Below are 12,814 nucleotides of genomic sequence, written 5' to 3'. Positions count from 1 at the left end.
CCCCCGATGTCGATGCACCAGCTACTGCTCCAGTCCACTCCTGCGGAGTGTCAGTCGCGGCTCCCCATCCTTCTCCTCCAGCTGAGATGTCCAAACCTCTGGAGCTTTAGCGACCTTGACTCGAGTGTGATGTGTCCACCCGTGTTCAGCTGTCTTGACGGCTGTTTCTGTGGTCAGCAACACCTGGAAAGGTCCACGCCACTTAGCCACCAGGGGTGCTTCTTTCCACTCTTTAACTAGGACCCAGTCTCCTGGTTGGATATTATGCACAGCAAAGTCCAAAGGCAGGGTCTGTGTCAGCTGAGCTTCCTGTCGAAGAGATTTCACAAGAGACAGTATCCGAGCCACATACTGTTTTAGATATACATCACTTATCTCTACCCCCGCCCCAGGCTGAGAATTACAAGGATAAGGAATTCCAAACATCAGTTCAAAAGGAGACAGTTGAATATCTTCCCTGGGTCTGGCCCTGATTCTTGCTAAAGCCAGTGGTAAGAGCCGCAGCCATGGCATTTTCGTTTCTATCACTAGCTTCAGAAGATGTTTTTTTATTTCTCTATTCATCCTTTCAACTTGGCCTGAGCTTTGGGGATGCCAGGGAGTGTGGAGGTTCCATTGTATCCCTAAAGCAGTCATTACTCTTTTAAGAACTTTTCCAGTAAAATGAGTTCTTCTATCTGAGTCTATCGCTTCCACCATCCTATATCTTGGGATTATTTGTTCTAAAAATACTTTAATAACTGACCCTGTAGTTGCTGAAACAGCTGGGAAGGCTTCTGGCTACCCTGTTAATTGACATACTATTACCAAAAGGTATTTAAATCTCCCCACTCGGGGCATCTCAGTAAAATCCACTTGGCACCTCTGGAAGGGACGTACAGCCCAAGGCCTCTCGCCCCTCGCCCCTCGCCAGTTTCTTTGTAACTTTGTTATTTGTCTCAGCACAAATCAAACAACTATCAACAGCTCGTTTTGCCAGAACAAAAAGACCCACAGCAGCATACATTTTGAGGAAGGCTTCTGCTATCCCTCGGGAGCCCCAATGACTCCCTTCGTGGAGCTGTTTTAGCAGTTGTGAGGCTAAAGCTTTTGATATCTACTGCTTATCATCTCTTGTAAACCAATTACCCCCTCTTTCCTCTGCCCCACTCTTTTTTAACTATGTCAAGTTCTGGTGGAAAAGACAGCTTCTCTGGCAAGGGGGCAGTTACTGGGAGCAAGGGAAGTAACTTAGAGATTTCTGGCAACAATGCAGCTTTCCGAGCTTCTTCATCAGCCAGTCTATTTCTTACTGCCTCTTCCGAGCACCCTGCCTGGTGTCCCTTGATGTGTATTATTGCTACCTCTTTTTTTTTTTGGTAAATTCACCACCTCCAATAGGCGGGAGATTAAATTCTCATGAGCCAACGTTTTTCCTCTGCAGGTTAATAAACCTCTCTCTTCCCACAGTTTCCCAAATGCGTGTATCACACCATATGCATATTTAGAATCAGTAAAAATATTTACTGTCTTGTCTCGGTATAACTTGCAGGCTCTCACAGGGGCATACAGCTCGGCCGTCTGAGCTGACCAGGTGGCTGGTAACTTCCTCTCTTTCTTTAATTGCTTTCCACTCACGACAGAGTATCCTGTAAATCGTCTTCCTTCTATCACCTTTGAAGACTCATTGTCGTGGTTTTAAACCAGTAACTAAAAACTTACTTATTTTTTTGTTGTGAGATATGGATTAAAACAAGAGCAAAACAGGCTTAAGACTTAAAAGGAATAAAGACAGTTTATTAACAAACTACAAGAATGAGAATACTAGAATAAACCTTCAGAAAACCCTCTTATCTTCTACATCTTAACTATTTCTCTGTACACATGACAACATAGAGACAAATAACTTTAGGACTTTGGTGGTTAAAAACAGTCTTAATTCTTGCTACAGTCTTTCATCAGTCTTTGTAGAGAAACAGAAGTCTCTTCCTGTTAGTTTACGGAGTTTCTCACGAGAAAACTATTTTTCATCATAGTTTTCTATTTCTCTAATGCCAGCTGCCCGGAAATCTGTCATTAGATCTTTTCTTCTCATTTTACATCTCTAAGGTGTGTATGGGTCACAGAGTTTAGGAATCTTATTTTTAAGGATAAGTTATTCAAAGGCAGAAGTCTTCTTCATTTGTCTCTGTGAGCCTTCCTGGAAAACAGTTTTCTCTTTGCTCCCAAAGCTTCAAAATCTTCACTCAACTCAATTCCAGCAACTCACAGTATCACAAGTACTCTCTCTCTCTCTCTCTTCTGCTCAAAAGTTACACTTTGAATATCTCATTCCTCCTAATACTCTTATCATGAATTAAAGGAGTCTTTTTATACTATTATTGTCCATCTCCATAGCTTTAACAGAAAGATATTTCAGCTGTAAAGCATCTCTTTATTCTCTCTTTCTTATTTAAACTTAACTCTTTTCTTCACTGTTTTTGGTGGTTCTATGATGTCTCCTCTATGTTGATTGTCTCTCTCTCTGTCTTTCTGAGAAAAGGAGTAATCTGTATGTTTATCCAGGTAGTAAAAGAATTAAAAGCTTTAGGAAAACTGCAAGAGTTCATGGTGTTAAGTTTCAGTCTAGCAGCAAAAACTGAAAACCAAGCTCGGCTGGCCAGCGCTGCTTCTCTTCTCCCTCCCCCCCCCCCTCCACCCCGCGGCCTTGTCGGCCTGGAGAGGGGGGGGAAGGAGGCCGAGACAGAGCCTTGCTACCTTGTCCGAAGCCGGAAACCAAAGAGAGCAAGAGAATTCTGTCTGTACTTCTTAAGGGGGTGTTTACAAGTTGAATTCACTTTTTAATGGTCAGATCTGCTGTCAATTCTTGAAAATGACCGATAATTGGTCAGGAGGGAAAAACTCCCATCAGCCACCAGCAGCTTCAACTTCCTCTCCCTCCAAGCTGTCTTAAAGGTAAAGCTACCCCATGACACTCATCAATGAACACGTTTTCCCCCTCAGGCCATGGGATGTCTCTCAGATCATTCCTTGCCCTAGTTTGTAGATCTATTACTTGAATACAATCATGGAATTTTCCTTGGCTCTCTTCTTCAGGGCCATTCAAACAGGAGGCTGGGTTAAAACTTTCCTTGTTTTTGTTATAAATTTGTATTGTGATATTGGCTTTCGCAGATGAATATTATATATTAAATACTTTTTAGCTATGCTAACAAGTCTTAAGTTTAAAAGAATTTCCTAGGTACAAGGCAAGGAAACTCCAGAGGGCAAGGACAGTGGGGCCCAAGCTGTTATCAGGAGAACAATAGAGCCCAAACTGTTATCAGCGGAAGATATGAAGACCAGCTGCCCTCAGGGGAAGGATGAGGGGCCCAGGCTGTTATCAACAAGTGACCATCTGCAGCAAAAAGGAAACCAAACTCCAAAATAATGCTGACCAGCAGAAAATAACATGATCCAAGAAGGTGGAACCAGGGAGGGGACATGCTTGAATATGCATTAACCTCTCACAGCAAAGATGGGATAAAAAGGACACTCCTGAGATACCAGGTGTGTTCCTGGTAACCCACCAGGGCACCTGGCCGTTTTAACCCTTTGCTTTATTTCTTTTGTCTCCTAATTGTCTTTTGTTTATATTAAATCCTTTTTATAATTTATTAAGTGAATCTCGTTTTTAAGAATTTTTGGGGGCTCGTCCGGGATAAGCACCTCACCTCTAGGACCACCGGAGATCCAGAACGGGGAAACAGGCGCGCCCCTGCTGAGTTCAGCAGATCCCATTCTGTTTCTCCTAGCGTGGACCAAGCGGCTGCAGGTCAAAAACCCGAGGACAAGAAGGAGAGGAATAAAGCAAAGGAAAGGGGAAAAAAGGCTCCATAAAACCGCGGTATTTTTGCTCCATAATTCTTGTGCACGAAGACCCAAAGAAGAAGACGGATTGTAAGTAATCTTTGGGGGAGCGGGAAGCGGGGGTTGCAAGATACCCCCGGGGTTACTGGGACTGGGTCTCAGGGGAGGGGTGAGCCCCTCGGGAAAGGGAACCCAAGGTTTTCCTGGCACAATCCACTGGGAAAACAGAGTAAAATGTGGATTCTCTAAAACTTTGTCAAGTTGAGGATTAAATCCAAGAAATTTGGACTTAAAACTGCCAAATTGAGGAATAATCCAAGAAACTTGGGATATTTGACATATTACAGTGCCCATGGGCGTATATTAACAAGGGAAGTAAAAAGCACCTTATTGTCTTGCTGTGACTGGCTGGAGTTGAATGAACAGATGTGAGAATGCGTAAATAGGTGTGATTGTTGCATTGAAGTTTGTGGGGTTTTTTTTTGTTTTTTGTTTTTTTTTGGAATTGTGTTGTTAAAGAGGAAAGGTTTTCTGTGCTGTGCTGGAGTAAGAGTGAACACGGGTCAATGCTTCCACAGGGACTGGATCATGGTGGGGACACATGGAGGGATTCGTTTCCTCCCTGCGAGCTCCTGTCTTGGAGCCCCGGGGTGGCAAACCAGAACTGGGGCTTGTAGCCCAGGAGCCGCGGGGATGTTGTATCAAATCTGTTCTCAGCGGGATAGCAGCTCTGCTCTCAGAGCAAAGCCAAGGTTATCTTTAGTGGTGATAGTCCCTCCGTGCCTTTCCTCCCCCCTGGGCAAGCTGCTTGCGGGGGAGGGGTCGCTTTGGTGAGCTGGTATGTGATTCAGTGTTTGAAGTTGTTTGTTTTTTGGGTTTTTGGGGTTTTTTTTAGAAGTTTTCTTTGCCCCACTGTAGCGGCGGTGAAAGGTTTTCCTGGGAGATGGTGCTCCCAGAGCTACTCCCTGCCGAGCTATTGAGATGGAGGGGCGGGCCAGTCTCAGGAGTGCAAGGGAACTCCCGGAGCTCCGGCCGGCGGTGAGTCGGGCCGAACCCTGATAAGATCAGGGCACGGAGGGTGCCCTGAGGGGATGAGTTCAGCCCATCCCTTTTGAGTAAAGTGAGGGCAGGGGCCTTCTAAGTCTTGGTGCCCCTGGATTGTTTAAACTTATTTTGGAGGTCTCAAGCCGCAGAGCTGTGTTTAGGCGGCTATGGGCAGGCTGGATTGAACCACAGATGCTGGTTCGGGTTCCCTGCTCCAGGCACAGGGGGATCGGAGGAGCTCTCAGTGACTCCTGGAACCTCCTGAAGCTGTGAAACAGGCCGGGAACATGCCCAATGGTGAGAGAGCTGGGTGAGTCCCTCTGGGACCCAGGTTTTCTATGCCGGGGTCTTATGAGACCCCGCACATTAAGTTCTGTGATTCCGGGAGTAAGGACTGGTGTCAAACTGTCTCAGAGAGCTTTTTCTTAGCCAGATGTATGAGTGAGATATGGAGCAGTACTGGCGTATGGTATCTGCTCCAAACCAAGGGAGCTGCAAGTTGCAAGCCTTTGTTTTACCGGGTTCTGAGAGAATTCCGTGTATGATGGTGCTGTGGGCTTCTGCAGCAATAAGTTGTGTCGATGCTTAAAATTTGAGATTTCAGGAAGAGTATGCATCCTGGGAGAAAGTGGAAAAAGAAGTGAGCTCTGTTTGTTTTTTCTTGAGTGACTGCAATATTTATTTTGTAGAGAAACAAACCCATTTCTTAGTATGCCTTCCAATTTCTTTACTTTAGTGAATATCGTAGAATTTTGTGGTTGATTATAATTTTAAAGGCAAGTTACAGTAATTTGCATAGTAGTCACTTCTTGAGGTGAAAACTTATCAGGTTGTCAATAAGTGTTAGAGCTGTTAACCCTAATGTTGTTTGTGTTCTGTGCTGATGGGCACAGCCCATGGTTCTTAACAACAGAACCTGGTGTCAGCCTAAAAGCAAAATCCTGTGGATTGTTGTAAATCTTTTTACTGCTGCTGAAAATTATTTTGTCTCCTTTCACAATATGAAATGCTGATCATCTCTCTGATGATTTCTAAAACGGAGTTATTGTGATGGTGTGTTTAGCTGAAGATCAGGCTCAGAACTGCCATGATTTCTTGTTCTTTTGAATTTGCCAAGTGCACACGTCTCTAGGAGTGCTTGTGTTGTTTTGCAGCTGTGCTTATTACAGAAGCAGAAGTGGACCCAGTTAAAAGATTAGAATTAAGATAGTTGGTGTTTTGAATTGAGAAAAGAATTGTGGAGACTCTAAACTTGGTCTATTTTAATAAGTACATGTGTTATTTTGGAGATGAGTCTTATTTTGTGAAAGAAGAGTTCGAAAAATAATTGTAAGACTGGTTCTTGCTATAGATTGTTCATAGTATATAAGCTGCAAGTACTGTTGAAACATAAAGGTATTGTCAGAAACTTGTCAATGTATCTAAATGCCTGTAAGAATAAAAGACCTGACCTATCTTGTCATGAGAAAAGTTACACTAGAGATTATTCACATTAAGCAGCTGTGTGAGGATAGACTGCTTTGTACCTGTAGAAGAAAACTTAGAGAAGAATGATGTCTGTGTCTTCATTTCTAGCTTGACTGAAGATCTGTTCAAGGCAGAAGAAATAGAAATTGCAAGTTTGTTTTAGTTGGTAAAAGGAGCTAGCTAGCTGACTGGTCTCTGTGTCTAGCGCCTTTGATGGCTTTGGGGAGCGTCCCCAAAAGGAGGTGTTGGAATTTGTTGTTGATTCTGAAGCAAAGTAATTTGTGTAGTGGAGATTCTGGAGGGATGTGGTGTAAAGAGTGGCGAGATAATAGTGGCAAAGAGAAAGAGAGAGGTTTGCGTCTCTTTTCATTAAAGTTGTAAAGATTTTTAGAAAGAGAGCGAGAAGTGTCTTGTTGGCTCCGAAGAGTGAGCACTGGCTTGTGGGGAGAAAAACTTTCAAGCGCGATTAGAGATGAGAATTGTGCCCGAAATAGGAGATGTTAGGAGCATCTGAAGCGCTGGTTTAAGAGTTGCTAGGTTTAGGTGTTGTTTTATTGCTTTTATGTAAAGCGGCTGTAGCAGGACCCGGTCCCTGTGAGTGGCGAACAGCAGGGCCTGGTGTGGCGGTTCCCGGTCCTCTCCCACCCGATGTGAAGGGTGCAGAGCGCGGTTCGTGAGTGGCGCTGCTGGAGCGGGACCCGCCCTGTCTGTGCCGGGGTCTCCAGGGGTGCGGGGTTGCTGGCTGTGCTCGCCGGCCCGGCAGCGGGTGCTGGGTGAGGTTTGCTGCTGGGGAGTGAGCTGGCCCAGCAGAGGAGCCCCAGACCAGAGCACTGTGGACTGCGGGCTCTGCCCCTCGGCAGTGGCGGGAGCTGAGTGTGTTCGAACATGCCAGTCCTGTGTGTGAAGGGACGGCACAGCAGGGAAAGAGGGGACACGAGCTTTGCCCCAGGGTCAGCACGCAAGTGACAGCCTATGTGTCCCTGCAGAGCGAGCGGCTGAAACAGCCTGCTCAGCCCAGAGCTGCGGCAGCAGTGGGGGAGAGAGATAGCCTGAAAAACTGCTGTCAATGGGAAAGGAACGGAACAAAAGCCGAGAAACAGACCGGTGGATGAGACCAAAGCAAAAGTAATCTTGCTCGTTAGGTTCTGAAAACCTCATCAAGGAGTTTAAATTTCTTGAAATAGGATCTTTTTTTTCTCTCTTATTTTTTTCTTTTCTTTCTTTTACTCTTGTTAAAAGGAAGGGGTTTGTTCTAAGAAACCGATAAAAGAAGTTTGTGAAGCTAAACAAATAAATAGTAACCAAAAGGTAAAAAAGGTAATGAATGTAATTTATTTGAAGTCAAAACTAACCTAGCCTTTCTTGTTTAACTAATTTGAACACGCAGAAAGAGATTGGCTCCTATGTTAACTGATAAATTTCGCTGATGGAAAATTTTGATGTGACGTTTTCATTCTCCCTGTGTTATTAAGAAATTGTTTTCAGGTACTACTGATAATTAAGGCAGAGAAGCTGCAATCTGGACCAAAGAGTGAAGTTGGATTCACACCAGTAAGATCAAAAGAGCTGAGGACTGGACTGTAATACCCAAACTGAGTGATACCAAATGTACTCTTGAGCAGAGACTGGCGGTAATGAACTGATCCAAGGAATGAGCTAAGAATCACACCTAACTGAGAAGTAAGACCAAGCCTGTATCAGTAGTTTCAAGTCCTGCCTGGATAAGTTCTGGGACACTTTGATATCCACCTTGGGGAGGAAAACTCCCACTCCAAACAGGAGGACTGGGGCTGTTTTGGTTGGGAAATCCTCGTATATTTTTACTTTTGCCTGTGATTTGTATAAAGGAAGGGGGAGAACCACAACTTCCATCAGTGCCACATCATATATATTGTCTAAATCATCCCAATACGGGGCATGCTATCTGGATTAAATATAAGTGTTTAAATTAGAGAGTAATAGGTATTGTAGTCCAAAGTTAAGCCTCTCATTGCAGGAAGTGTGAGGTGTCAAATCTATTAAGAATAACTTAAATGATAACTTTTTTTACAGATGGGAAATTACTAGTGCGTGTTGAGTGGGAAGTACCTGAGGAACGGTGGGAAACTGCTGTTAAAAGGTGTCAAAAGAAATTTGCTTGGAAATTACAAAAGAGGAAGTGACAAGGAAATAGGGGGCAAGACCAGACTGACCACTACAACTCGCCACCGAGAAGAATATAAAACACCTGCTGTGAGCTGCAACCTCATAGGCAGGATTGGTGGGGGTGTAAGCCATACTGGACCCCTATTATTCCTTCTTCTGTCACTTATCCTTTTCCCTTTTGGGACACCAGTAAAGCCATGTTACAAATGCTATCAAAAGCTTTACATGGAATGACACCGGGGTTTCTTTCTTATTACCCACACCAGTATCGATAATCACTGCTATAACCCATCCAAATTAAGTACCTGTATGCATAAAGGGAAAATATTAGACTACAGAAAATCTAGGAACAAGTAGTAACAGATTAGAAAACAACTGCCCAAAAAGGAGAAAAAGATGGATTTTCTTCACAGTTGTTGCCAGGAGAAATAAGCAAGATTTGGTAAGAGAGCAAATGGTAAGTGAAAAGATAAAGCCAACACAGTAACCTAGACCTGTATTAACCTCACGTCAGGACATGTAAGCAAAGCTCAAACAGCAATTAAATGGAGAAAACTTCTTCATGAAGTGAGAAATACTCCTAGTAAAAAGTATAAAGCTGGTAATAAAACTTGTACATAGTAAGTTCCAGAGAAACCAACTCGGTATTAGACCCCAAGGAAAGTAAAAGAAAAAATTGTGTACATAGTAATAGAACCAGATTCTTCCAGTGTAATAGTACAGAGAAAAATCCTTACTCTGGAAATAGCCAAATTTTGAGGAAATATAAATCAACAGAAAAATGACTATTAGAAAGCACCAGAAGTCTTATTTTGGGATATGTGAGAAAAGGGCATACCCAAAGCTCCCTTCGCAATGGAAGGGGAATTGTACTCTGAGAATGATTCAGCTAGGATTTTTTCTTTTTGTCAGGACAAGACAGAAATTAGTTGGGGGTGTTGGTTTTTGAGGTCCTAAAAAGAAATAAAAGGGAATAGTTTGAGTACCTCAAAAATGGGGAGATGAGAAATAGCCCCTGAACACATATTAGAAACATTCTTGGGCACAAGATGGAAGTTGGAGATATCGAACCCCAATTTTTGCATTATGAAACTCCAAGTTGTTGTAGAAATCATAACCAGTGAAACAGCTGGAGCTATAGAATTAATAGCCAGTCAGTGATGAAAGCCAGTGGCAATATATCAAAATAAGCTGGCTTTAGACTATTTATTGGCTAAAAGAAGGGGTGTTCTGTGAGAAAATTAATACATAAGATTGTTGTTTTCAATGACAATAAAAATGCCGTTCTAGATATCGCCAAAGAAATCAGAAAAATGGCCCATGTGCCAGTCCAAAAATGAAAACCAGTAATGACCACTAACTGGTGGGATAATATATTGGGGATAGAGTAGTAGAAGAAGCTAAGTTTCTTCTCCTTGTAGCAGTGCTACAGCTGGTTTAATATTTCTTCCTTGTTTAATCCCCTGTTTAATTTGGCTAATCACCAAAGTAGTGCAAGGCATGCAAATAGTAGTAATGCCTACAGACTCAAAATTGGCTACATCTAGAATGGCACAAAAAATCATGGTATTAGGAAAACAAAATAATGTGAAAGATCTATTGGAAAAAGCTAAACTGATTTGTGAGAAAAATGAACGAGTGCTAGAAGCTAGAATACAAGAATTATTGCTCAAGCCAAATGATTTATAAAAAAAGAAGAGGAGGGGTTTGTTATAAATTTGTATTGTGATATTGGCTTTCGCAGATGAATATTATATATTAAATACTTTTTAGCTATGCTAACAAGTCTTAAGTTTAAAAGAATTTCCTAGGTACAAGGCAAGGAAACTCCAGAGGGCAAGGACAGTGGGGCCCAAGCTGTTATCAGGAGAACAATAGAGCCCAAACTGTTATCAGCGGAAGATATGAAGACCAGCTGCCCTCAGGGGAAGGATGAGGGGCCCAGGCTGTTATCAACAAGTGACCATCTGCAGCAAAAAGGAAACCAAACTCCAAAATAATGCTGACCAGCAGAAAATAACATGATCCAAGAAGGTGGAACCAGGGAGGGGACATGCTTGAATATGCATTAACCTCTCACAGCAAAGATGGGATAAAAAGGACACTCCTGAGATACCAGGTGTGTTCCTGGTAACCCACCAGGGCACCCGGCCGTTTTAACCCTTTGCTTTATTTCTTTTGTCTCCTAATTGTCTTTTGTTTATATTAAATCCTTTTTATAATTTATTAAGTGAATCTCGTTTTTAAGATTTTTAAATTCTAATTTTTCTTGTTCTAATAGACAAGATTCATATCTTAGCAACTGAGAGCTGGTCATCCACTTAGAGGCTCTCTCAGTTAACAACGCTTTAATCTGGTGTGAAACTTTAACAATCAGATAACCCCCCTTGTCAGCTTTCGGGCCTCAGCCACCATCAGAGCTGTGGCTGCGCAGTTCTGCAGACAATGGGGCCAGATTCTGGCTACTGGGTCTAACATTTTAGAAGAATAGGCAACAAGTCTCTGTGTTCTCCCATGCTCCTGAATTAAAATTTCTTTTGCGTGACTTTGTATAAACATGATTTAGTTCTGCAGCAAGTAATGCCACTGCTTCAAGCCAATTACATTATATTTCTTTATTTTTTTTTTTTTTTCTTTTTAGTAATTAACCACTCCTTATCTTAATTTTTGCATTAAGTCCATCTTAGGCATAGGGAGATGACTAACAAATTAACTTCCATTAAGGAAACTCTAATATTTATAACATTTTATAACTTTTAACATTTAAAACTTTTATTAAGGAAAGAAACAAAATACTTTCCTTTAAAGTTTTCTCATAATTTCCACAGAGGAAGTGCATGACAAATACTCAGGCTTTCTATAGGACACTATTTTTACAAGGTTGCAGTTACAGAATTTGCTTTAGGGCTACAACAAACCACAGACTGGTGGGGGTGTTCCCCACAAGGTATGACTTGCAGCATTGGCTTCATAACTGAAACTTGCCAATTCTGGCTTTTGACAACAAAACATACAAAAAGCAGAGGGGTGTGGTCCCCTCCAAACTGGAGCTATTCTGCACAAAACTTCATGTAGACAAATTAATTAAATCTCCAAATTAATTTACTACAATTTTTACAATTCTTTCAAAGAAAGATGGTTAAACTTCTGAGCCCACAGAAGAAACTACAATTCTCACAACTCCTTTGAACGATTAAAAAAATTCTTTAGACAATTTTCCCCCTCGGGGATAAAAATTAAGGTGAATCGAGAGGTCTTTGTTTTTACTAAGACACACACCTCTCCTCGATCCAGACCCACTTTAAAAGTTGATAACGTCTCTAGGTTGGTGGATATAATGAGAGCCTTTGACACTCTTAACAATCCATTTCTCTTATCTTCTGGACTTTCTCGGCAGTCCAGCTGTTCTTGGCTTTTTTTTGCAGACATTGCCGTTTTCAGTGTTGTACGCCCTGAAGACAGCACACTGATCCTTTCTCAACCACTGTTTGGCTTGGGTCTCCCTTGCTGGGGAGAAAAAGCCTCTGCCACTTCCTTGTGGCCGATCCCGTCCCCTCTGTCCCGGGGGACCCCTTGGACCTTGCGGTTTTTCTATCTCTGGCCTGAAAAAGGCCATCACCTTCACTTTTCCTCCTTGTGCTCACTCTATTTACCACACACTGAATACCAGAGCCAGTCCCTGTCCTGCCACATTGTCCAAACAGCTCCTCCCCGCTCCAGTGCTCCCGGCGGGCACGGCCGGCAGCACCACAGGCGAACAGGGCATCCCGCAGCCTCAAAGGGCCAGCAAGCTGCTGCTGCCCCTGTCCAGGGCCAGTGGGGTCAGGCACTGCCCAGTGCTGAGTCCCAGCAGCCTCACAGGCCCCCAGCCTGTGCTCCTGGTCCTGTACCTCCACTCCTGGTCAATCATATCTCTCCACACTCTCCATTAACCAATTCTGTTCCAGCACACTAACACAATCCATCCATCTCCTGCTGCCAAAGACTCTTTCTTGACTTCCTTTATTGCCCCCCTCCACCTCGGGCGTGGATTCTCGAGATCCCTTCTAGTTCCAGGCATTGATATGATATGCTGCTCCCTTCCCCCTACACCACTGTTGTTCTCAGGTGGAGCTGTAGGGACAGCACTTCCCTGATCCCTTTTCCCTGGAAGGTGAGGATACAGGGACCTGCAGCTGGCCTTAGGTCAGCTGGTACCACCGGAGGACAAGACGGGGGAAGGTGCGGAAAAACATTTTAATCTTCACTGTTTTCTTTTTCCCCACCCCCGTTTTTCCTCTTCTCCTTTTTTTTTTTTTTTTTCTGAACACATAGATTTCTTTTGTTGTTT

At 43.1% G+C, this 12,814-nt stretch overlaps 1 long non-coding RNA gene across 1 annotated transcript; it reads left to right on the top strand.

The window, feature by feature from the left end:
* Positions 1-3,565: 3,565 nt before the first annotated feature.
* On the top strand, positions 3,566-10,710 carry LOC147651136 (uncharacterized). Its single transcript, XR_015275113.1, has 2 exons — positions 3,566-3,918; positions 7,812-10,710. It is a non-coding gene; the product is annotated as an uncharacterized LOC147651136 (long non-coding RNA).
* The last annotated feature ends 2,104 nt before the right edge of the window (positions 10,711-12,814 follow it).

Source organism: Cyanistes caeruleus, chromosome 11 (assembly GCF_971803275.1).
Source record: "Cyanistes caeruleus chromosome 11, bCyaCae1.hap1.1, whole genome shotgun sequence".
Lineage (NCBI taxonomy): Eukaryota > Metazoa > Chordata > Aves > Passeriformes > Paridae > Cyanistes > Cyanistes caeruleus.
The sequence above is the reverse complement of the archived record's forward strand: the minus strand, read 5'-3'. Positions and strand labels throughout refer to the sequence as shown.